General features: G+C 49.3%; 1 protein-coding gene and 1 pseudogene across 2 annotated transcripts in view; one reads left to right on the plus strand and one right to left on the minus strand.

The window, feature by feature from the left end:
• SLC36A1 (solute carrier family 36 member 1) overlaps nucleotides 1-24,408 on the plus strand; it is a 167,319-nt gene that overhangs the window by 135,869 nt on the left and 7,042 nt on the right. The gene's annotated exons all lie outside the window — the stretch shown is intronic.
• On the minus strand, nucleotides 20,624-24,032 carry LOC307184897 (uncharacterized protein NKAPD1-like; annotated as a pseudogene). The gene is made up of 4 exons: nucleotides 24,027-24,032; nucleotides 23,370-23,454; nucleotides 21,461-22,176; nucleotides 20,624-20,643 (listed from the first exon to the last, which is right to left on the minus strand). The product of its transcript is annotated as an uncharacterized protein NKAPD1-like (transcript).

Raw genomic sequence — 24,408 nt, forward strand, 5'->3', positions numbered from 1 at the left:
GTGTTTCACTCACTGCCCCAGCATCCCAGAATCTTAATTCTAACGTTCAGAAACTTGGTGGTTGTAACATCTATGTCTTTATCCGAGTCATTGATAAAAGTCTGAACACAACTGGCAGGATAAGTGCTCTGAGATCTATCCTCATTTTCTTGGTTAGTGATCTCAAGTGCAATTCTGGAACGACTCATCTCACAATGTGGAGAGCTCCCCGTCACTGGGGGAATCCAAGCAGATTCTGTGTGGCCACTCGGGAAGGATATGCTACTCTAGCGGGATAGGTGCCCTTGCGGGAAACAAGGAGAGCTCTAAAGTCCTTTCCATCTTATACTGGTAGGTTCTTCAGCTTGTGCAGGCCTATGGGATTGCCTCTGGCTGTGGATCAGGAAAATCATTCGCGATGCCTAGTCAGTGGTCAGTGTAGTAAGCTGACCTGGCTCTCAGGAGACCTAGGTCTAAAGTCACTTATTCCTGTGACTGGTCAAATCAGTCACCTAAGCCCTCTGGACCTCTTTCTTCATCTGTAAATGATGTGTGTATGTTGGGGGAAGGGGCGGGAATGGATCTGTGATTTCAGACCCCTCTATTGCTTTCAGGGGCAGAATCTCTTTTTTCCTGATGAAATTGTACTTGGAAACACAGCCTATAAACAGATAAAAGCAGAGCTGCACTACTGAAGCAGGGCTCGAGGCCTAGGACCCTGCCCCCAGGTTTGTCCCTCACTCCCTTGGGAAGCACAGGTTTGAAAAACTGGACTAAGAGCCCCTCCAGATCTGATAAGCGGGGGCTCTGCTATGCTAACGTCCTGTGTCCCGCCTACATGTTCTAAGCGGTGTGGTTGGGTGTTCTGTGATTCTAATGCTCTGTGACCTGTATCCGTAATGGTCCATGAGCAGTGGCTCAGGCATTTTAGTTCTAGGAGCCTGTGACACTGTTGGTAATGCTATCCCTTCCACGGGGAAGCAGATGTACTTGAAGAAATTCAAAGCCAAATCAAACTTCCGCTAAAGAAGCTCCTACCAAATTTGTTCAAAATGCCAGGCTTTGTTTCTTTCTTTCTTTTTTAAATTTATTTTTGGGTGCGTTGGGTCTTCATTGCAGCCCACGGGCTTTCCCTAGTTGCGGCGAGCAGGGGCTACTCTACGTTGAGGTGCACGGGCTTCTCATTGCAGTGGCTTTTCTTGTTGCGGAGCACGGGCTCTAGGCACGCAGTCTTCAGTAGTTGCAGCATGTGGGCTCAGTAGCTGTGGCACACGGGCTTAGTTGCTCCACGGCATATGGATCTTCCTGGACCAAGGATCGAACCCATGTCCCCTGCATTGGCAGGTGGATTCTTAACCACTGTGCCACCAAGGAAGTCCCCAGGCTTTGTTTCTGACAATGAAATTCCTCCCATCACCCAGGCACAGATCAGCAATGACATTCTCCCTCATGGCCCAGCAGCTTCCCTTTTCTTAGGCATGACACAGACATTAACTAATAGCCACAGCATACTCCTAGGAAACGCATCTGTCCTTTTACTCCCATTTCTCAGGTAAGACAAACTGAGGTTTGCCTGGCACACCCAAGGCCACCCAGAAGGGGGCGGCTGTACTGATAACAGAGAGCCGGATCTCCTGAAGCTGAGTGCTCTGGATTTCCTAGACTGAGGGGAGAAGCAAAGAGGGAAGATATTTTTCAAAGTTTGGAGAGTCTTTCCTGAAAGAAGGAGTCACTGGATTCATCCCTCTGGATTGGAGAATGTCCATACTCTCCCCCCAAAATCTGAATGTGAATTTACAAAGGATTTGGGTGCCCTCAGCATTTATTTTCTGACCTCCCACCCCCATCCCCCATCTCTGTCCCAGGCATCCAGTGTTAGGGCTGGCTCCTATGGCTCTCAAGAAAGAATCCTAAATATATTCTGTTTATGACAAAGGTTGGGAAGTGGGGGGAGGGTGGGACCAGGGAGCAGGAATTAGGAGGGGTTGTGCCTTTGAGCCAGAGTAAAACTGTAAGTGAAAGAATGTTGACATTCCAGGTACCTGCTTGTTAGGAAGTCTTTAGCTACTGAAATAATTTTTCTACTTAGTCTTTGGGAGCCATGGAAAGTTTTAGAGAAGAGGCAGGACCAGAGCAGAACTATATGCTAGGAAGAGTAATCTAACATCAAATCAAAAGGGGAATTTTCACATTCAAGATTCCCACTCTAGTGTGGACTGGGCTTGAACACCAGCTCTATTGGTTTAAGCCAACTGGAATTCAGGAATTGGTAGGAGGGACTGATTTACTTCTAAGAAACTTGGATGAACACTTGAGTCCTGTGCTAGTTTGTAGGCAGCCGCTGCTGGGTTCTCGTGTAACAAAAACAAATCAAAGAACTGGGTATGAGCAGGAAAAGGACCAGAGGCTTGAGCCCTGGATGGGCCATGTGACCTTGGGAAGGCCACAGAACTTCTTCTGAGCCTCAATTTACCTGTCTGTAAAATGGAGATAATAATAGCTACTTCTACCTACTTCCCAGGGCTGGAGGAAAGACAGCTAATATGATAGGAGAAAGCATAGGGAGGAAAGACGCAGAGTAACACCTTATTAGGACCAATAATGGCTTGGTAAAAGGCAGCTGGAACCACCAGTGGACTGGGAGGCAGTCTCAGGAGAGCGCTTGTAAAAGCAAGGCCTACCCAAGCCTGGAACTAAGGGGAAGAGAAACGACTGAAAAGGAAGTTCTCGCCTAGGGCATGGGTGAAAGGGAGCTGGGACTTGGGGTCCCCTTTTCTATCAGTATTCTGGTTATTATTATTGATGACAAAAATTATACTGTCTTACATCTGGATGGTAATCTATATGTTTTCAAAACACATCTGCATGCATTTTCTCACTTGGTCTTTGGGGAGAAGACACATTATTGGATAGAATTAATAGTAAGAAAGTGGTCTCTAGAGTCGGATACGCCTGCTTTCAAATCCTACTCAACAGCGGTGTGACCTTGCGCAGTTATTTAACCTCTCTGGTCCCAGAAAAAGGGGAAATGAGAGTAGCAGCTATCTCATGGAACTGCTGAGAAGGCTGCAAGAGTCAATGCATTGTACATTCCCAGCACAGGAAACACTCAGTGCCAGTTAGTTATTGTATCAACCTCATCCTTAGTGTGACACTTATTATCACTGTCATTTTGTAAATGAGAAACTGAAGCTCAGATCAATGGAAGGCTCTTGCCTGGGTTTACCCATCTAGTAGGTTGTGGATTCAAGTACTGACCCAGAACAGGAATCCATATTCCAAGAAGGGAGACTCAGAGGGGGCTGGAGTGGCTGGGGCTGATTCTCTAGAGCAGCACTCCATCAGAACTTTCTACAGTGATGGAAATGTTCTATGTCTGAGCTGTCCAGTGTGGGAGCCACTAGCCCATATATTCATCTTTATACCAATGTTGTCCTTAAATATAATTTCTAATTTTTTTCATGGAGGAAGGGGCCCACAAAAGCTAAAGTGACTAGGGCCCTTGAAAGTCAGAATGTGACCCTGGGGAGATAGACATTTGAAGGAAACACAGGGCTTCCAGGCACCTGGGCTTTAAGGAAGAAAAGAGACAAAGTGGGAGATGATGAGAAAGTGTTTTGTTATTGGACTTCCTCTGCCAAAGTCATTTATTCACTCGCTCACTCAATACTTCTTTTTTGAGGGCCTACCCTGTGAGGGCATTCTAGAACAGAGAATAGGACAGGTGAGGTCCCTGCTCTTGTGGGGATTGGATTCTAGTGGCAGAGAGAGGGCGATGATAAATTAAAAAATATACTCTATCATCAGGTGATGAAAAGTGATATGAAGGAAAATCATGCAAGGCAAGGTTAGAGAGTGATGGAGGGGGCGCTGTTTTTGAAAGGGCGGTCAGGGAAATCCTACGTGACAAGGTGACATTTGAGCAGAGGGAGGGCCACAAAGCCATCTTGAGAAAGAGTTCCAGGCAGAAGAAACAGACAGTGCAAAGGCTCTGGGGCAGGAGCAAGGAGACTGCAGACAGACTAGAGGGAGCAAGGAGAGAGGGGTACCTGCAAGATCAGGGAGGTGGCCCAAGGCAATTCAGCCCAAAGAAAAGACCTGTAGTGAGGTGGGATCCCATCACAGGATTTACATGATGGTTCTGTAAGGAGCAGAAGGAGGGAGGGTCGTGCTGCTGGACATAAAATCTTAGAGCCCTTCAAGACCCTCCCCTGTGGCCAAGGGGTGGTGTGCAAGCTGTCCAGCTGCCATTAGTTTTGTTGGGCCTATAATACATTGTTTTGTTGTTTGATGGTTTTCTACTTAATTACTTAACATATAAACATTGGGAAGCTTCACCCAAAAATCTAGATTCCAACTTCTGTTTACCAAAGTGGAGGGCACTGTCTGTGTCCACCCATGGCATGGTTGGCTGGAGTTGAGTGGTGGCTGCCCCCTTTAGATGGGGCCTGGGCTCTCTAGTCCCCCCTCCCCAAGCTCTCCCAGATGTGGAGGCCATTTCAGCTACCGTTTATCTCCAAGGTAGTTTTCTAATAGAAGAGACACATATCTGTACCTACACCTCTTCCCAAACTGTGAAGAAAATACAATCCGGATGGCCTCCTGTTCACACACCGGGCCTGCTTCAGCCCTGAGGCTCCCGCCAGCTGTAGACATTTGAGTTTGGAGCCCCTGACACTCACTGAGCCCCAGAGAGAGCAAGGGATCTCTTCGTCTTGGGGTTGCCTATATGGGTCCATGAGCTTTGCATCTGGAGCTGAAAACTCCCTAAATCAGAGGGCATCCCAGGATCAGAGGGCTTGGACGGAGGGCGAATCCTGCCCCACTTCTTCCAGGGCTCTCTGTCCAGAGAGGTTTGTAAGAGCAAAACCAGCTCCAGTTCAGCAGGGCATTGAACCTATTTATCATTTAGAAGCTCTGGAGACAAAGCAAGAGGAACAGAGCACCTCCTCTAAGTTCTGCGTTTGTGCCTTGGGATCCATCAGGGCACAGTGTGAACTCAGCCCTATGGGAAGGCCAGGGGGAACCCTGGAGTCTCTCCTCCTGGTGGGGCAGCCTCTGGCCAGGCAGGGACCAGGAGGCCTCCTGTATGGGAGGAGGCTGCCCTGAAGGCCTGGGTTTGGGGGTGGCTCTCTGCAAGCCTGGAAGGTTGTGTTCTGAAGTCAAGAGATAGACTCCACCGGAGGACCGGAAAGCTCCTTTCAGAGGGCAGAACAGATTGCAGAGGCCAGAATGTCCCTGCTGCATGGACTTCATCCGGCGGGGTCCTTCCTCTTCTGCGTTCCTTGAAACTCTTTGATCCAATGAAATCCTGTGTCTTTCCAGGAACTATGAATGAGTTTTCAGACGTCTAGACATCAAGTTCCAACAGGATGACTTGGATCTCTGAGCCTCTGTTTTCCTCATCTTTAAAAGAGAGATACTACCTGAACCCACCTCAGATAGTTCTGAAGGTTCGACTAGATAATTCATATTAAGCAGTTAACACAGTGCATGATACCTAGCAACCGCTAAATAAATATTGGCTGTTATTTAAAAACGATCGTTATCATTATGGAAACTGGATTGAAACCCAGCTGCTGCCCTGAGCCCCGTGCCCATTCGTTCCCACCTTCACCTTCTGAGACATCCCTGTGAAGTTCCCAAGCCTCCCTAGGGCACAGTTTACAAACTGCTAGGAATCTAATCTCCATTTTGTAGAGATCGGAAAACTATGCCCCAAGAAGGGAAGTCCCATAGTGCTACGTACTAAGTCACATCACACGTTGGTGGCGCACCTGGAACCAGAACCCGGTCTCCCCATCCTGGGTGCTTTGCCCTGCTTTGCACTGGCTCCCTGCAACCCGGCTCCTCTCCCAACCTGGGGCTCCTCAGAACCCACACAAGGCAGGGTCTCCTACCCAGGAGAGTGCAGGGGAAGGAGCCAGCCTTCGGGGTCAGACCTGCCCTCCCATCCTGCCTGTGCTTTCGGCTGGGGGCCTGGCTTCCTCTCTCCGAGCCTCCATTTCCCCATTTGTGAAATGGGGCTGGCAGCGGTTACCTACTTGGAGGATTCAATGAGCTTATGCATGCAAAGCATTTAGCACTCCTTTGGTGCCGAGGGGCCTTGGTAATATATCAGAGGCCCGGGAGGGGATCAAGCCAGAGACCCCTGAGCAAACCCCCTCATTTCATGGGGCCTCCACTTGTCCATCTGGGAATTGGAACTAGTCCCTGCTCTCCTGCCTTCCTGGGTAACCCTCCACTGAGCTGTTGTCAAATGATGCTCTGAAGAAGGCGACATTTGGGGAATAGGAAATGTTTACAGAGGCACAGGCCCTGGTCATAGCTGATGTTTACTGAACATTTACTATGCGCCAGGCCCTGTGGTATGTGCTTGGCAGGCATTATCACTTTTAAGCTGGTTTACAGCAACCCTGTAATTATCCTCATTTTGCAGAAGGGATAAATGAGACTCAGAGAGGTTACCTAAGCTCCAAGTTCACACAGCTAGTTTGCGGCCAAAGCAGGATTAAAACTCAGATAACCTGGGTGTCTAGCAGTTCCCTGGCCTGCTCCGCGACGGTGCCAACAGCGTGGAAAGAGCTCTTGGGAGGGGGAGAGTTTTATGATCCTTCCCCCACACCAGGGATCATATAACCGTATGTCCTCTCCCACCAGCAAACACAGATTCTCAGCAAAGCCTTCATCCCCAGTTCCATCATTCTCCCTCTGGCTGAACCCAGCCCAGCAGTGCTGTCTGTCTGTCCAAGTCCAATCCTCTCTGAGCAGAACAGCTTAGGACAAAGCTGGCAAGTAGGCAGGCCTTGCTTGGCAGGTGAGGAGCTGGTTCTAGCAGTGGGGCAAGACAGGCAGCTCCCTCCGCTGTTGGCGGTCCTGCTGTGGAGCTGGCTGAACCTGAACTGTAGGGCCAGAGGCAAGAGAGGGGTTAGGGATGATTTGGGAGCATCAAGGTGCATACTAATGAGATGCAAATGAACCTCTGCGGGGACTCCAGCTCAAGCACAGAGTCCCACATTCAAGCCCCCTGGGCTGTGTCCACACCGGTTCCTCTTACCCATGGTAACTCTGTGCTCCACCCAGCCACTGGCAGACACGGAACTCAACAGAACTGCTGGGCCTGCTGTGTTCTCATCAGACAGGGCTGGCCATTGAATTGAACCAGGGGCTACATCTTGGGAATTCCCGAAGCGGGTGGGTGTAGGGGTTACAAATACATAGTCCAAGCCCCACCCCAAATCTACTGAATCAAAATCCTTAGGGGTGGGGCTCAGGAATAGATGTTTAACAAGCTCCCGGGGTGATTTCCGTGACTGGTGTTTGGGATCCGCTGAAGGTGGTAATCGCTTTCTTTAGGATCCCGTGTTCTACCATGCCTTGTTGCAAAGTTGATATCACATATGTGGCCTTCTCGTGGCCCTGGTGGAGAGAGGCGGGTGGGGAAGTTAGGAAAAGACTGAAATCTCCATGACTCTTTTAGGCTAGACGAGTGCTTCTCAAATGTCAGTGTGTTAAAAATCACAGCCTCATTCTTAAGAAGTTTGATTTCATAGGGCTGTGGTAGAACTCGGAGGGCATGTTTTCCCCTGTAGATGGGGAACACTGGCTCCCGGGCAAAGCAGCCACAAGGTTATCTCTAAAGTCAAACAGAAGAGCAGACAGGAGAGGGAAACAACAGATCTGATTCCTGCCTGGAAGTCTCTGAGTCTGCAAATGTCTCCACTCATTAGCATCTCAAACCCCACAGACAACTGTTTACCTTCTTGCGGACAGGTCTGTCCCAGATAGAGACACAATGTTGTGAACATTGTTCACAATGTTCCCCTTGCAATGAATAGAACTGAACTGAAAATCAAAGGGTTCCAGCCACACACACATACCTCAAGGGCCCAATAATTCCACTCTTAGGCATTTACACAGCGGAAGTGTGTACGTATGTTCATGAAAGATTCACACGAGAATGTTCAGAGCAGCACTGTTTATAATAGCCCTCTGTTGGAAATAGCCTGAATGTCCATCAAGAGCAGATGGCTAAGTAAATTGTGGCTTGGTCATATAGTGGAATACTATACATCAAAGAAAATGAAAGTATTGCTCTAGGCAACAACAGAGATGAATCCCCCGCACATAATGTGGGGTGGAAACAGCTATATACAAAAGAGTACATACTGTGCTATTCCAACTATATAAAACTTTAAAACAGGCAAAACTCATGTATGGATTACATTAGGTAAAGTTACCCTTGGGCAGGGGAAGAGGGGTGGTTAGTAACTGGAAGGGGCACAAAGAAGGTTTCTGGAATGGTGGTAAAGTTCTGTTTCTTTATCTGGGAGCTGGTCAGTTTCTGGAAAGTTCATTGAGCCTGCACACTTAGGATTTGTGCATTTTTCTGTATGCATATTATACTTAATTTAAAAGTTTTCTAAAAGTACTAGTAAAGGACTTCAAAGAAGACTTTTAATAAAAGGAAAAGGATTTAAATAATAAAAGGGAACTCCAGGTGACTTCTGACTGTGGCAAATTGCATGGGATTTCAAGGCTATGGGATCGCGGACTCTTCCTGTCCCAGGAACCAGAAAGGAGACAATTCTCAGAACCCAAGAGCTCGGGCGCCATGCCAGGTCCTACCAGGGCTGTGGAAAACCGATGCCTCAGCAGTTCCTGTCCCCACCCCCACCATGGCCCGCCCTCCCCAGAACCGCAAGGACAATGGCAGCCCATTTTGCACTGGATTCCCAGGTTCAGCTGAGTTCACATTCATTGGGGCTTGCTTCATGCAGCATTTTTCCGTCCTCAGAGCAGTTTTCTGGCCCATTTTCTTTTTTGATCCCCTCAAAGACCCTAAATGTAGAGCAAGAAGTATTTCCACTTTATAGATGGGAAAGTTGAGGCCCCGAGATGGGGGTCAAAAGGCTTGTCCAAAGCTAGCAAGGGCTAGCAAGCGGCCCAGCCAGGACTCGAACACAAGGCTTCAGATACCAAATCCAACACTCTCTTGGCTACACCGCAGATGGTCTCTTCCCAGTAATAGCAATGCTGATTATAGCACCTATCAATTAGTGAGCACTTTCCCTGGGGATGTCTCAGAGCCTTCAATAACCCAAGGAGGTAGGTACTATCATATCATTTCCATTTTAACAAATGAAAAAACTGAAAAGTCAGAAAGTCCAAGTGCCTTGTCCAAGGTCAATGCCTAGTAAGTGTGGAGCATGGATTGGAAGAAATGGTCAGATCTGAGTTGAGTCGAAGCTCTGAACCACTAGTCCAGTGGTTCCCAAACCCAGTCGGACCTCACCTGGAGTTTCCTTAGAGCTTGTAAAAATACACATTCCCTGGCTCCACCGCCGGACCACACATTCCAATGATGTAGACTCAGGATGGGGCTGAGAAAGCTGTATTTTTAAAAACAGCCCTAGGCGTTTGGGATGCTCAGCTCTAAACTAGGCTGCCATTGAAATAAGACAGTAAAAGCAAGATAATTTAAAGGTAAAGCTTAACTCAGCAACTTCCAGATTAACACACTGAATCTCTCTAATAATTAGAGTCTTCCTAACAATGGTACACAACCCCTCCAGAAGATATTTGAGAACAGCCCGACTGGCTGGATAATAGCTATGCTTAGGGTGGGGGGCAGTGACTGACAAGGGGCATCTGGAGGTTGTGTGAAGGGCACTGGTGCTGGTGATGTCTGCTTTTTGCTCTGGTTCCTGGTTTGCCACCGTTTGCATTCACTTTGTAAAAATTCATCAAGCTATAACTTATAGTTGATACACCCTCTTTTTGAGTGTTTACAAAAAGGAAAAAAAAAAGTCAGGCCAACCATCTGTCAGAGACACCGTGTAAAGAGCAATCTTTACACAGAGTAGAGATTTATACAAGAAATCCAGTAGAGTTCTTCTAATTACATGCTTCCAAGAGCTTGAGATTCTAGGATTCGAATCTTCCAAGATGCTGTGATTCTCTGAGTCAATTCCCAAGCCTTCAGGAAGCCCCCAAACCTGTAATAGTAGCTAACATTTAGTGAGCTCTTGGCATGTGCTGACTGCTGTGCTAAGAGCTTAAGAGCTTCGTGTGGATCCATTCACAGCAGCTCTGTGAGGTATTGATAGATAACATTATCCAGCCCACAGCCCTCAGAGAGGTGAAATGATGTGCCCAGGCTCACAGAGCTGGAAAGCGGCAAAGCCAGGACCAGATCTCCAGCACCCTGGCTCCAGAGCCATCCTGGTGTCAAGGTCTGCCGCTTCCCAAGGCTAAGCGTCTAAGCATCTCAGTGATGCGTTTTGTGCCGTCTAGCCTTGCATTTGCTGGGAGGACCCGGAGGGAAGGGGATGCTGCAGGGACAGACAGCAGCTCTGACCTGGGACACGTGAGCACATGTGGGCCAACAGGCACATACATGCTGACGTTACCCCACAGCTGGCACGTACAATCCTGCTCCGCTGGCACCGAGGCCAACTGCTGTGGGTACTGGAGCTGAACGGGAACTTGGAACTGGAGAGTTCTCTGTTGTGGGCTCCCTGCCCTCAGCCAGAAGATGGGCAGCTGCCATTCACCTGCCATTCCAGGTCACCTTGCAGTGACCCACAAGTCTCAGGAATGGAGAAAGGCGGGCAGCGAAGGCATTTGTCTCTTCTGCAGACTCCTAACTGGAAAACGCTTACGGCATCACCTCGTTCAGGAGGTAGTTTGTCAATCAGTGGGTAGTGGTGGACAGTCGGGCACTGTGATTGGCCAAGGGGGAGCCAACAAGATATCATCACCTTCTGCTCTCACCCTTCCTTAAATTCTGGCTCCACCAAGACACTCTTTGAATTAAACTTCTTTAACGTGGTCCTCCAGTATTTACAAAACAAAAGCCGTGCCCCTATGATGATTCCCTGAAATCCTACCGTTTTAAAGACGTATATTGAAATATTTTCAGATGCAATTATGTATATGAGATTTGTTTCAAAATAATCTGATCAGGGAAGAGTTGGTGGAGGTATAGGGGAAACGTAATTATTGAAGCTGAGTGATTTTTTTTTAATACTCTTCTGCTTCCTTTTGGTATTTCTGTGATTTCTCATTAGTAAAAAATTATACATAAATTATATACATATATATTTTTTAAAAGTCATACTCCTTGGCCTGGCACACACGGCCTTCAGTGACCTGACCCCATCCTGCCTTTCAGAGCACGTCTCCAAGTGTTCCCCACCCAGCTGATAGTTTTCTGCCCACACATGCCATTTTCTTTTAACTGCTCTGCTTTTGCATATGCTACTTTTGCTTTCTGAATTGCCTTTCCCACTTTTCTTTCTCTTTTTAAGCGTCATTCAGTCTTCAAAACTGATGTTCAGTCTCAGACTCTCCTAGAAGCCTTCCTCCACCAGCTTCATAACTGGGCTATCTATGTATGGCTCCTCGGGCCCCACTGCTGGCCCCAGTTTGCCTTCATTTTACCACCTACCTCGAGGTATTAAACCACCCACTTAGTTGCCTCTACCAGCTGTGAGTTTCTGGGGGCCTGACGCATCGTAAGTGCTAAGTGTCTATTGAACTAAGATCTGTTGAGAAAACAGAAGCTGTGCGACTGAAAGGAAGTGGCTTAGCTTTTCTGAGTCTCTATTCACGTCCACACTGAAAACAACAAGAACAGCAACAAAAAGAAGTGATAGAGGATCATGATTGCGGGGCCCGCAGGGCGGTTGTGCAGAGTAGAAGAGAAGGTATATGTGACACAGTCTAACCTGGTGACAGGCACATCGAGGGGCTTAGTACATCAGAGGTCTTTTTTCAACCTTTAAATCCCATGTTCAGGGCGGCGCATTGACCCAGGACATCATTGCAAACTGGCTACTGACTTTAGGCAAATAATTCCAAATCTATGATTCCATCTGTAAAATGGAACCAGTAATTCTTGAAGGGAGACTTCAGGGAACTCCTGAGCACCTTGCACTTGTACAGTTGCAGATTCTTGCTGACTCTCTGGCAATAGTGAGGGAATGGTGTGCAGGTGTGTGTGTGTGTGTGTGTGTGTGTGTGTGTGTGTTGGTAGGTGTTGGGGGAGGGGTCTGATTGATGAGGTCTATGTCCCCTGTCCCCTGAAAGGCATCTTACAGTTTAGGGATCAATCTTGTTGTTGATCCCAAATTGCCTCCAGGGGCTATGGGGGCCATTCACTGGCCCCTGAGGCTGACCACCCACACAGGGAGCAGGACTCTGTCCTGAGCTGGGCGAGGCAAAGAGAGGAAAAGGAAGGTGAAAAGATCTGCCTTGTGGCCCTACTTTCCCCACTCACTTGCTGTGTGACCGCAGCCAAGTTATCAGCCTTCTCTAAGTAGGCCTCCGTGTCTCTCCCTGTCAGATTCAATGATCTCTAGCGACCCTTCCACTCTTATCTATGATGGGGTTGGACTAATGCTTAGTTCCTCTGAGCGACAGTTCTCATCTGTGAATTAGAAGTGAAGCTTCATTCATTCTCTCAACATATATGCAGTGAGTTTCTTTTACGTGCCAGGTGCTGTACTAGACACGGGTTCCGGAGCAGAGAGCAGCACTTAGTAGGAGAGACCATATCAAACAAAATATACGCAAATAACTAATAATTACAATTGTGGTCTGTCTTAGGAAGGAACACTTAAGGGTGCGGTGAGATGATCTCCACCCCAGGGGAAGTGGAGAGGAGGCAAATAATTGATGACTGTGACCAGCATAAACAAGGCCCTGGCACTACATGCATTATCTCATTTAATTTTCACATCAATCTCTGAGAAAGGAACTATCATTCACCCCATTTTTTCAAATGAGGAGACTGAGGTTTAAAGGAATTGAGGCCCAGGTCATACAACCGATAATATGCAGGATTTGGACCCACACTCTTCATTTTAAACCTGTCTGGAAACCCCTATTGTAAATGTAAGCATTTAGTTCCATTAGTCATAGAAACAGTAACACTGAGCTTCTGAGTTAGCTCAGCTTGTGCTGGGGACCCAGGAAGCACGGGAAGCTTTCAGGGGCTCAGTGCACACATTACCGAAGGAACCCAAAAGGCAGGGCGCATCCGGCAGGTACAGCAAGTTCCCCACCTATGCCACCCCATCGTTCCTAGCACACACTGGTTTCCACTAAGGCTGCCCCACGTTCTCGCGTACTTGGTGAGAACAAGAAGGAAAACCGCCAGGCCGAGGTGAGTTCATTGATACCCAGGGAAGAGTGTGCAGGCAGCAGAGGGTGGTGGCCCAGCTCACAGAGGCCTGGGGCAGCGGGGCCTGGCAGCCCCTCCCAGTGGAAAGCACAGGCACAGCTGACATGTAGGGGCTGAAGAGTGTCAGTGTCTTTCTGGTCTGGTTCTCTGAGTCCTTAAGGAGGCCGCTAAGGGTCATGGAAACAGGGGAGTTCTAGGGAAACCTTGACTCCCTCCAGTTCCTCCCCACTTTACAGATGAGGAAACTGAGACCCAGGGAGCTTGTGGCTGACGGGGCCTCACTGTTTCGCTCCACCACCCTGGCCAACTCATGGACTCAGCCCCTTCCTGCCAGAAGTGTAACCTGTGCTCCGTGGAGAGCCCTGGGGCGAACCCAATCTTGCCTCTTCCTGCACCAGGGTGTTGAGTTCCACAGCTTCCTCACCTGCAAAATGCAATCATTCCTGCTCTGCCTACCCAGCAGCCTTGTTGGGGTCAATCGATTAAGAATGGATCTTACAGGGAACTGTATTCGGTGCTCTGTAATGACCTATATGGGAACGAAGTCTAGAAGAGAGTGGATATATGTATATGTATGGCTGATTCACTTTGCTGTACAGCAGAAACTAACACAACATTGTAAATCAACTATACTCCAATAAAAAATTAATTAAAGAAAAAGAACAGATCTTAACAATAATCCAACCACCATTATTGAAAATGTAGGGAAATAGGTAGGCCCAGAGCAGTATGAAACTCTTTCAGGCCACGCCGCCTTTGAGTTACAGGGACATGAATAATGAAATTCTCTTTTCCCGCTGCCTGCTTTGAAAACCCAACATTTTCAAATAACCGTGTATACTCAGCCCCATCCCCAAACACAGGAAGCATCCAGTGGGTATCAGCTGTAATAAAAACTGTTAGTTGGTTCTGCATGGAGGGCACTGCTCACCTGCCCGGGCTCAGCACCCCCACCTTAAAAGGAGCTGAAGGATTGGAAATGCTGCGTTCTGAGCCTGCTTCTCTACCTCCCTGCTCTCCTGAGCCCAGGCCTTGCCCCTGAGTGCTGTGCGCCTGAGGACAGAGGCAGCCTTTCTGAGCCCTTAGCCAACCTCAGCATGGCCTGCTGCTTCCCACACTGGGGCCAATAGCACCCACGCCCCCCACCCCAAGTGGAGGGCTGAACTCTGGCCTGGTGGCTCTGTTCAGCGTTCCACTCCAGCTCTCCTTCCCCCACAGATAGGCGTCAGATTCCTGCTTCCCCCAAGAGCTGCACCCATTCCCCACACCCACCGCAGTGCTGCCCTTGGCCTCTGAGACTCGCTGCCTTTCGCAGCCCTTGGAGACAGTGAGCACCCCCATCCGACAGCCAGGAAAGCTGAGGTTCTAATCCGGGTGCCTCTAAAGAGTCGCACGAGAGTCACCCTCCCACCCTCCCTCCCCCTCACCAGGTGGCTTTGTCTGTTTTAGGGACCCCGTGCCTCCTGGACACACAGGAGAACTCAGCACCTCTCGGTTCCCTGGCCCCAGCCCTTCCTCCTAAAATCAAGGAGGAAATTGTCTCCACATCCCCTTGAAGGCTCAGCCCCAGAGAGCCCGAGCAGGGGATTTCATTCTTCCAAGAAAAGGAGCCCAACTTTCTATACATGCAAATATGACCTGGCTTCTCCCGAAGATCAAAGCCCTAGCCTTGTCCATTCCTGGGCCCCAATCCCCAGCCCCCAGGCTCGGGCTGGCTTCATTCAGTGTACCTAGGTGACCAGGACCCAGGTGTCCCTGTCCTACCCCTGCCGTGCCTGCCCCAGCCATCTCCTGGTTCTGTCGCCACCTTCCAGTAGCCCCCGCTCAGGGACCAGAATGGATGAACTTTGCAACTCCCACCCCCTAACTTCCCATCCTCCAGCAGTTCTTACCTGTGCCCTTCAGGTGGGGGAGGGTGCCCCGGGGTGGGCTGCTGGTCTGGAGCCCCTTTCACAAGCCCCAGGCTGACAAGCTCGGGAGGGAGGTGCAGAGTCTCAGAGCAGGAAGGCGCACACTCGAAGAGGCTGCTGAGAAAGTTGGAGTAGGTGTGTCCCAGCCCAGGAGGAGGAGGAGGAAAAAGGAGGTGGGAGAATTGAGGCGGATCATCCCCTCCTGCCAGCTCTGGAGTGGAGGGAGGGAGCCAACTGGGTTGTGGCCCAGAACTCACGGTGGGGAATCAAGTTATGGAAAATGACGGCTGGAGAGTTGCTGAGAAATCGGGCCCATCTCCACCTCCCTTCTCGGTTTTACAGAGGGATAAACTGAGGCCCTGGACAGGTTATACTTGCCTGAGGACACAAAGAGACCATGAGGCACTGGGAGGGGACACAGGTCGCTCAGCTCTCCGGCTAGTGTTCTCTCCTCTCTCCTCCCCACGCTGCAGATCTGGATGAACGACCACAGTCACCCCTCCCCGCAAGGTCTGGTTAATAACTCGCTACCTCATGAGGTTGTTATGAGGATTAAATGAGATAACAGTTGAGGGAAGGCACTTGGCAGAGAAAGTCCCCTGTAAAAGGTAATTCTTCTTCTCATTGTTATTAGCTGTGCCTTCCTCAGTAAGTGACTTAACCTCTCTGAGCTCTGGTTTCCCCAGCTGTGAAATGGGGGTAACAGGAATCCCTACTTCATAAGGTTGTGCAGAATCGTGAGACAGATAATATGTGTAAAGTGCAAAGCACAGCGCCTGGCATCTCTTTTCCGGGTACTGTACTGGACACTGGTGACATAGAGGTAAATGAAATAGTTCCTGCCCCACAGAGCTGAAAATGGCTCTGTTACCATCCTGTTCATTCCCCCCGCTCTCCCCCGGCCCCCAGATTTACAACCCCTCTGCAGCTTCCCTGGCAAATAAATGAGTCTTTGCTTGCATACCTCTAATTACAGGGAGCTCACTACCTCTTCCAGCAGTCAGTTCTGACTCAGCAGTTCTACCTGATGTTCAGCTGAGTAGCAGCCCTTGAACCTGGGTAATAAACAAGAAGTCTACATATCTTTATTATTACTATTATTATAACTATATGACTCAAGACAAATGATGTCAGTTTGCTGTCTCTATTTCCTCTTTTGTTAAATGGGCTCAAAACTGCTGGGGCCACTCAGAACAGAACTATTTCCTCTGCCACGCGACAAAACCTAAGGCCTGATTCTCTGGCTAGGACTTGGTTTTCTAAAAGTTCAGTCTGGACCCTATGGCTAAGTGGAACCGTTAAGGTTCTGGTCTTGTTTATGGAGGAGTAATGAGGCTCTTGGTGGTTTCCCAGCCCTCAGGAGATATCCATTCATGGAGTGGCTGCAGCCACTGTGGGCCGTGCCCTCAGGGATCTGTCACCGGGGTCAGGGATGACCACAGGTGTCAAGCAGCTTCCACGTGTTGCCCAAGACATCTAGAGGGGCCCCCTAACAGGAAGAGTCACCCAGGTGTTCCCTCCTACAAGTTGCATGAGAGGCCTAGGGGTTTACAGCATGAGGGGGACTGCTGTGATCAACGCCAATGGGAAGGCTAACCTGGGCAATTATCCACTTGGTTGATTGCCACCCAAGTGTCCGAGTCTGGGCCGATTAGGCATTAACCCGAGGTAGGTGGCTGTGCGGCCCCTTTGGCTAGTCATGTGTGACTATTTGCCTTTGGGCTCCCCATCCTGGCCAAGGCTGGCCTCCAGCCTGTCCAGTGCAGGGATGTCTGCAGCCTGGGGATAAGGGAGCAACGAGGATTGGGATAGATCGCAGAACCGCAGAACGCTACTGACATCCGTCCTCTCCTCCCCAGTTCCTCCACCATTCCTGCCCCAGGCCCTGATCCCCCACTCTGCGGGTCCCAGGACCTAACTGGGCGACCTTCTGGCCTCCAGCCCCCCAGGGAAATTGCACTCCTCACTGACCCCCAAGCATGCTTGCAACTTCTCACTCCTGAGCCCCTGCTCACAGCTTCCCGGACATCAAAAATGGTACCTATTCATCTTGGTACAGCCCATATGCCAGCTCCCCTCTGTGAGCTCCCCCAGATCATGGCCCTGACCTGAGTGAGAAGTAATAATAATAATAATAATAATAGCAGCTAATCTTTATGTCAGGCACTCATCTCAGCACTCTGCGGGGATTATCTCGTTTCTCTGAACGCCGCCACAATGGATTAAGCGCCGTTATCATTCTCTAGTTTTCAGATGAAGAAACTGAAGCTCAGAAAAGCTTTAATTACTTGCCCAAGGTCACTGGTCTAGACTAAGCTAAGTTGCAAGCCCGGCTCTGTCTGGACCCTCTTAACCACCGGGCTGTACTACCCCGGCTCTCCCCTGCCTCCCTGCAGCACTGTGGCCGAACCTCCTGTGTGCCTCTCTGCTTTGTTCTACTTTTGTGGGTGCCTCTTTTCACATCACCTCCCACCCCACTCTGGTTTAAGCTCTTCAGGGATGGATCTCTGTCTAACCCACGGGTTCTCAACCGAGGCTGCACACTGGCATCACCTGGGAAGCTTCTACAAATCATGGTGCCCAGGCCCCACCCCCCAGACCAATTCCATCAAACTCCCTAGGAGTGGGCCCCGGGCATCAGTTTTTCCCAGCAGTGTCAGCGACACATCATAGGCATTTAAAGAATTACATCTGATTCTGAATCCCCTGCCTGGACCTCAGTTTCCCTGTCTCATTGAAGCAGGTGTTGAACTCTGTCTGATCTTTGACATCTAACTCTAGTATTCTAAAGCTCTAACATTCTTGACATAGGATGTTGTAGGCTTCAAGAGAAAGACCTGGCAAATTATCACTGTCCACTCTCCTACTTGCCTGAGGAAAGCTGGACTGGTGAGCACTTCCTCCCTCCCTCCTAGGTTTTCCTTCCTAGAGCAATCTGTCCATGTTCACCATGGGGTAGAGAGTATAAATGAGGGGCTTGAGCAGTGATGAAAATTCTAACCAGATGACAAGTTTCAGGGTGTCCATGGAGTATTATTTTCATTTCTAATAGACTGAACCCCTCTGATTCCTTCTGGGGCAGGCTAAAGGCTCAGGTTAATTCAGTGAAAATCATAGACACAAATCATGAAAGACAGCGCATCATGGATGCATGTGCAGGACTGGCTGACAAACATCCTGGCTGGCACGGGACTGAGGGGCTTCCGGGGATGCAGGACTTTCAGGGAAATGGGAACCGTCCGTCACCCTAACAGAGGGAACTGCTACATCACTGGCCCACAGGAGTCGCATACCCAGAGTAGGTGCGGAATGAGTGTGGCCCACCTTGGAGGACCAGTCTGGAGAAAAGATTCAGCTCATAGGGACAGTTGGCTGATGGACTGGTTACAATGAGATAGCATGTTCAATGAACATGAGACGCAAGCTGTCATTTCCAGGGCTGGGGTCCCTTCTGTCATACTTCCCGGGGAGAGTCACATATAGCAGGATGGGAGTGGGTACAGAGCGGAGACCCTGGAGTCTGGTTCGTGGACCTGTGGACAGGAAGGGCTCCAGAGACCTGGCTGTCCATGGGACCTGATGCCTTTAAGGAGGATGAAGTCATCAGGGGATGAGGCCACCTGGCTCCGTGAGGGCTGCAGCCTGCAGCCAAGAGGAAGAAGCAGAAGGTGGAAGGCAGGTGGGCTGAGGGGGCCGAGCTGGGGATGTCAGCTGTGTGGCTGACAGACGGGACCCAGCAGGAGTGGGAACCGCCAGCCCTGGTGTTGCCTGGGGTGCCCGGGAATGTAATCAAACACTCAGCAGACCTGCTGGCCATGGGCATCTGGGCACCACCAGGCCCTCCAGCTCATCCTGACCCCCAGCTGGCAGTTCTGACAGGCTCCTGCCAGGAGAAGTGTCCGGCCTGGTTGGTGAGGCTAGTAAGAATGAGCTCATCCGCCCAATCCAGCCCTCAGTCAGCCTGCCTCAGGCTGGTGCTGGTAGGTGGGGTGTCGCTGAGAGCTCCTAGAGCCCGGCTGGCTGGTTCAATGTCTTTGGTTAGGTCACCGCAACAGGAAGACGGGAGATGGGGGTCCACTCTGAGGACGTGAAATGGAATCTCTGATGTAATCCCCACCTTTACCTGCCCCCAGACGGGGGGCTCTGATGTGGCCCTGGCCCCACTGAGAACCAGTATCCCTCCCATGTCCCCTTCTCCACAACCGCGAACCACTTTTCCAGCATCATCTCCCATTTCTCCCTCTTGTATAGTAACGACAACAGTAACAATTGTGGTGAATATATGAATAACTGATATTTGTTCTAATTTATTATGTACTAGGCTAAGTACACATCGTCTCATTTGATCCTCAGAGATCCTCCCAGTAAGGTACTACTATTATCATTCTCATTTTGCAGAGGAAGGAACTGAGATTCAGAGTTTAAAGGGACTTGTCCAAGGTCGTCATACCTTTAAATGGCAGAGCCTGGATTTGAACTAAGTTTATCTGGATCTAAAACCTGTGCTCTTAACCTCTGCCCTCTGTTATGCTCCAATCCAATCACAGGATTTGGATCCATGGCCATGCTGCCTATATCTAGATAGGCCCCCCACTCTTGATTCAGTGCTCTGCTGTCTCTGTCTTACAAATCCCAATAACTTTAAAAAAAATTTTTTTTATTTTATGACTAAGCATTTTATTGGAAATCTTTTCTGTAAAGAGAACAAATTTAATAGTTTAGAACTGCAAAATATTACCACCTCGTGGAATGCTGTCATAGTTATAGTCTATTGCTAGTGTCGTACACTGTCATGCTACCATGAAGTATTTCTGTATTACACACAGGGAAAGTAAGGCCAGGGAGGTTGACTTACCTGCTCCGGACCTTATAACCAATGAATGGCAGAACCAAGATCAAAAGTCTGAGCTTTCAAGCTTTTTACTCCACCCATGAAGTGACAACCAAGAAAAAACAATGTCACTTGACCTGCCTTAATGAAAAAAATTCACTTGTTTTCTGCCAGCCTTCTTCCAGTGATATTTGGTTTCTTAAGAATTAACATAGTAGGGATCACAGTATATAGCAAAGGGAAGTAACAAGGTCTCTGCTTGGTGCTTTAATCCAAAGGCAGACTAGGAAGAAATGGATATGTCCCCGAGAAGCCTGTTTCATTTTGGAACTGATTCAACCGAGTTTCAGGAAAAATCTAAAGTTCATTAACAGATTAAGAAATGAACAAGGAAGACAACACTTAAATAGCTGTTGCTGCCCTGAATCCTGTTCAGAGCACCATTAGCACAACTAATGCCTAATTCTTCCTCATTTGGTTGAGGACTTAACCTAAGACAACTGAAGAAATAATTCTGAACACAAGTCCATTTAGGCAATGAACAATGGAGCTAGAAAACCTTTTACGATCCAATTACCATGTTTAGAGATATACTGAGTGTAGCCACAGACCCTGTCCAGCAGGGAAATTTGACAAAAACTCCTAGTCTCTTCCAATAACAGCTGTCTATGGATGTTATCATGAATAGAAAATGTTCTTATGCTCATTTCCTCATTAAGTAAACTGGACCACGCCTGTGGGGTCGAAATACAGAAAGGTCAAAGCACCAAGGCTAAAGACAAAAAAAGTCAAGTTGTGGCACCTACTATGTAAACAGACAAGAGCAACAGCTGTTCCCTTATCATACCATTGTATACAGCACTAGTTCCAACCCATCTCTTGACCCCAGCCCTTGCTTTCCCTAGATTCAACATTCCAGTTGGTATACCCAGGTCATTATTGGATTCAGCTTTCTGGGTCCTTTAATTGGCTGCATATGCACTCTACACTAAATGTGATTAAGTACAAAAAAAAAAAATAATGTCTTCAAGAAACCTTCGTAACAAAATAACAGATTCCCTATTAACAATTAGAGGATCAAGTTTAACAGGCCAAAATAGAAGACAAGGGGCTTCCCTGGTGGCGCAGTGGTTGAGAGTCCGCCTGCCGACGCAGGGGACACGGGTTCGTGCCCCCGTCTGGGAAGATCTCACATGCCGCGGAGTGGCTGGGCCCGTGAGCCATGGCCGCTGAGCCTGCGCGTCTAGAGCCTGGGCTCCGCAACGGGATGGCACAGAACAGCTCTGACCTCAGGCCCCCTGTGCTGAGCAGTAGAGTCACTGGCAAATCCCCAAGGTGTAAGAGCTGTAAGTATCCAGAGTCATGCAGGAAACAAGAATGTTTCTTTGTCATTAAGTCATCCTCTGAACTCTCTGCAGACCTTCCATCTGTAGCCACTTTCCAATTTGTGTGTTTGTTTGTCCTCTCGGGTATTTCATTGTTATCCGTAGGGATGTGGGCTTTTTTAATCTCTCTTTTTCCTTTTGGTTTTCTTTGTGTCTCTTTCCTCACTTTCCTCAGAAGTGCCCAATGCAGAATCATCTGACTGAGAAGTGTCACTTTCTGCCTTTAAGAATAAAGCAGATTTCTTGAGAGACTTTTTCCTGGATTTTTTCTTGCGCTTATGTGGCTGTTTCCTTTTCCTGGTACTAAAAGCCCCAGTTTCTTCTGAGAACTGGCTTGAGGAATCTGCTGTTATATTTGTGGCTTCCTTTTTGCTTTTCTTCTGTTTTTTGTGTGACATTTTTTTCTGCTTTTTTTTTTTTGTGGGATTTCTTTGACTTCTTGTGTTTGTGAGATTCATGGGTAGATGATTTTTACCTGGGGAGATGTTTTTTTCCCATTGGTAATATCTTGCTGATCACTACTGTTTCAAATTCTTCAGGGTATAACACCTTATATCCACTGTAACCCCATCTGTCTGGCATGTTAGCTTCATAATCATGTAACTTCTTGTTCCAGGATTTAGGCTTAAGAAAATCATCATCCAGTGCCCCAGAAGTTTCATTCTTTGGCCTCCAATAGTTTCCTTTGACTTTCTTCATCAAAACCATCACTACGCATCCGGCTTGAACTGCTGGGTAACATTTTCCTTTTGGTCCCCCGGTACGCATCTTCCATCTGTTTCTCCAGTTCTCTTATTTTCCACATATCTGATTCCTCCTGAGTCTTATTGTGAGCATCTATGTGCTGGATGACGTTCCTCAGGAGGACCGTCCCCAAGGGAACTCAGGACATTCTTCAATCCCTCGATCTGTGCGCCGCAGCCTTGCCCCCAATAACTTCTTTTTTTTTTTTCTTTGCGGTATGCGGGCCTCTCACTGTTGTGGCCTCTCCCGTTGCGGAGCACAGGCTCCGGACGCGCAGGCTCAGCGGCCATGGCTCACAGGCCCAGCCGCTCCGCGGCATGTGAGATCTTCCCGGACCGGGGCATGAACCCGTGTCCCCTGCATCGGCAGGCGGACTCTCAACCACTGCGCCACCAGGGAAGCCCCCCGATAACTTTTGAATGAGGTTCACCCATGGTCGTTTCGCACGGGGCCAAGCAAATGAGGTCGCAGGTTCTGCAGATCAGCCAACCTCAGCCCATCACCCTCCATTGGCTCATGCTGTGTGTCTACCTGGTTTGCCATCCCGCCCGCACCTACCAGATTCATCACAAGGTTGCCCAATCCAGGAGCATCTCTTGGCCTCCCTCTCCACACCTCCCCATGAACTGCTGGGGCTTCTGTGCTCTTTGTGGAGCACAGATTGCTGTGTTCCGGTCTGACAGTGAGGTCAGGGCAGGATACCACTGTGTGGTCCTCCTCCCCCTTGCTGTACTTGTCAGGGGAGTGGGACACAGGGGGCGGTTTGAACTTGATGTTAGACAGTTGGATTCAAACCCAGCTCTGCCATCTTGCAGCTGTGTGACATTGGACAAGTTACTCAACCTCTCTGGGAAGTAGTTTCCTCATCTGCCAGATGGAGGTGGCAATGGAGGGTGGCCGAATGAGGTTCTTATCTTGCAGGGGTTGTCAGGATTAAATAAGGTAATGAATCAGTAAAACTAAGCAGTGTGCCTGAGGCGAAAAATGGTAGTGTTCTGGATCAGTTTGGTGTCTAATTCATCTATGAATTTCCAGGAGGTCTTCATATAGTGCTAATGAAACGTGGTAGGTGCAGAGGAGGAATAGACGTGACATTGTTTTGCGAGTGCCAGAATGCCACACGTGTAGAGAGTAGGACATGATTACGGATGCAGAAACTGAGGCCTGGAGAGATTTCCTGGCCTGCTCAGGGCCCCACTGCCCTCTCTTCCTCGCTTGCTCGGGTGCTCAGGTCCTGCTGGGTCACCTCCAGGTCAGCAAGGCAGAGGCCCTCAGGGGCAGGAGTCTGCTCTCTGCTGCCTGAATTCCGGAGGCAGCTCTGGCAGCCCCACCGGCCCCATCTTCCTCGGCAGCCACATTCCAGACATTCTGCCCAGGCGAGGAAGAGGCCAGCCCGAGGGAGGAAATCCGGAACCACTAGACAGGGGGTGGCAAGGAGAGAGGTCTCCTGGGGTCCAGGCTTGCTGGCGCTCTGGGTCCCTCAGCACAGCAGGTGCTCCTCACAGGCCAGACCTCAGGCCACCCAAGGCTCCTTTGTGGGTGCAGGGGGAGCTGCTCATGAGGAAAAAGACTAGCAGCACAGCGGTTTTCTAACTTAAGACTCTGTAGGCCTCATGGAGGGACAGAGAGATGAGGTTGTTAAAAAATGCACATTCCAGGTCCCACTGCCCCCATCATGGAGGGGCCCAGCATTCTGCATTTTTAAATGAGCCTCCAAGAGGGTGCAAAATCAGGTTTGGGAGCCTCTGAGTCCGTCCACTGTATAGATGAGAGATGAAGAAGATGCAGTCAAGAGAGGGAAGAGAATGGCCCAAGGTTACCTAGCAACCAGGCTGTCCAAAGGGGAGCCACTGCCGCTGATGGAAACAGGAGGGCCTCAGAGGCAAGAGGCACAAGAGCAGGGAAACCCAGAACGGAAGAGGAGCTGAGAACAGGGTGGCTCAAGGGAAAGTTAGAAAGATGGATAATGATTCCCCGTCCTTCCCCACCGCCATCCCTGTACCCCTGTGCCTCACAGAGGCTGCTAACGATCCCAGCTCAGCGGTACACCGAGCCCCATCTGCTCACACGCTGCCTGTGGACAACCACGCCCACCCCCATCTCCTCTCTCCTCATGCGTTGCCTCCTCATGTCACCGTGTACAAGAGAGTAAGACATCCTGGGCTCAAGTCCCAACTCAGTCACTACCATGCTGTGTGGTCTTAGGCAAATTCATGACCTTCTCTGACTCTTAGCTTACTCACTTGTACAATGATGGGACTAGACCAGCTTTGCTCAAAGGGCAGTGCATGGATCAGCTCCACAGAAGCACAGAAACTTTGCTAAAATGCAGATTCTCAGACTTCCAACCAGATAAAATGGGTAAAGTGT

The sequence above is a fragment of the Stenella coeruleoalba genome, assembly GCF_951394435.1.
Source record: "Stenella coeruleoalba genome assembly, chromosome: 3".
Classification (NCBI taxonomy): domain Eukaryota; kingdom Metazoa; phylum Chordata; class Mammalia; order Artiodactyla; family Delphinidae; genus Stenella; species Stenella coeruleoalba.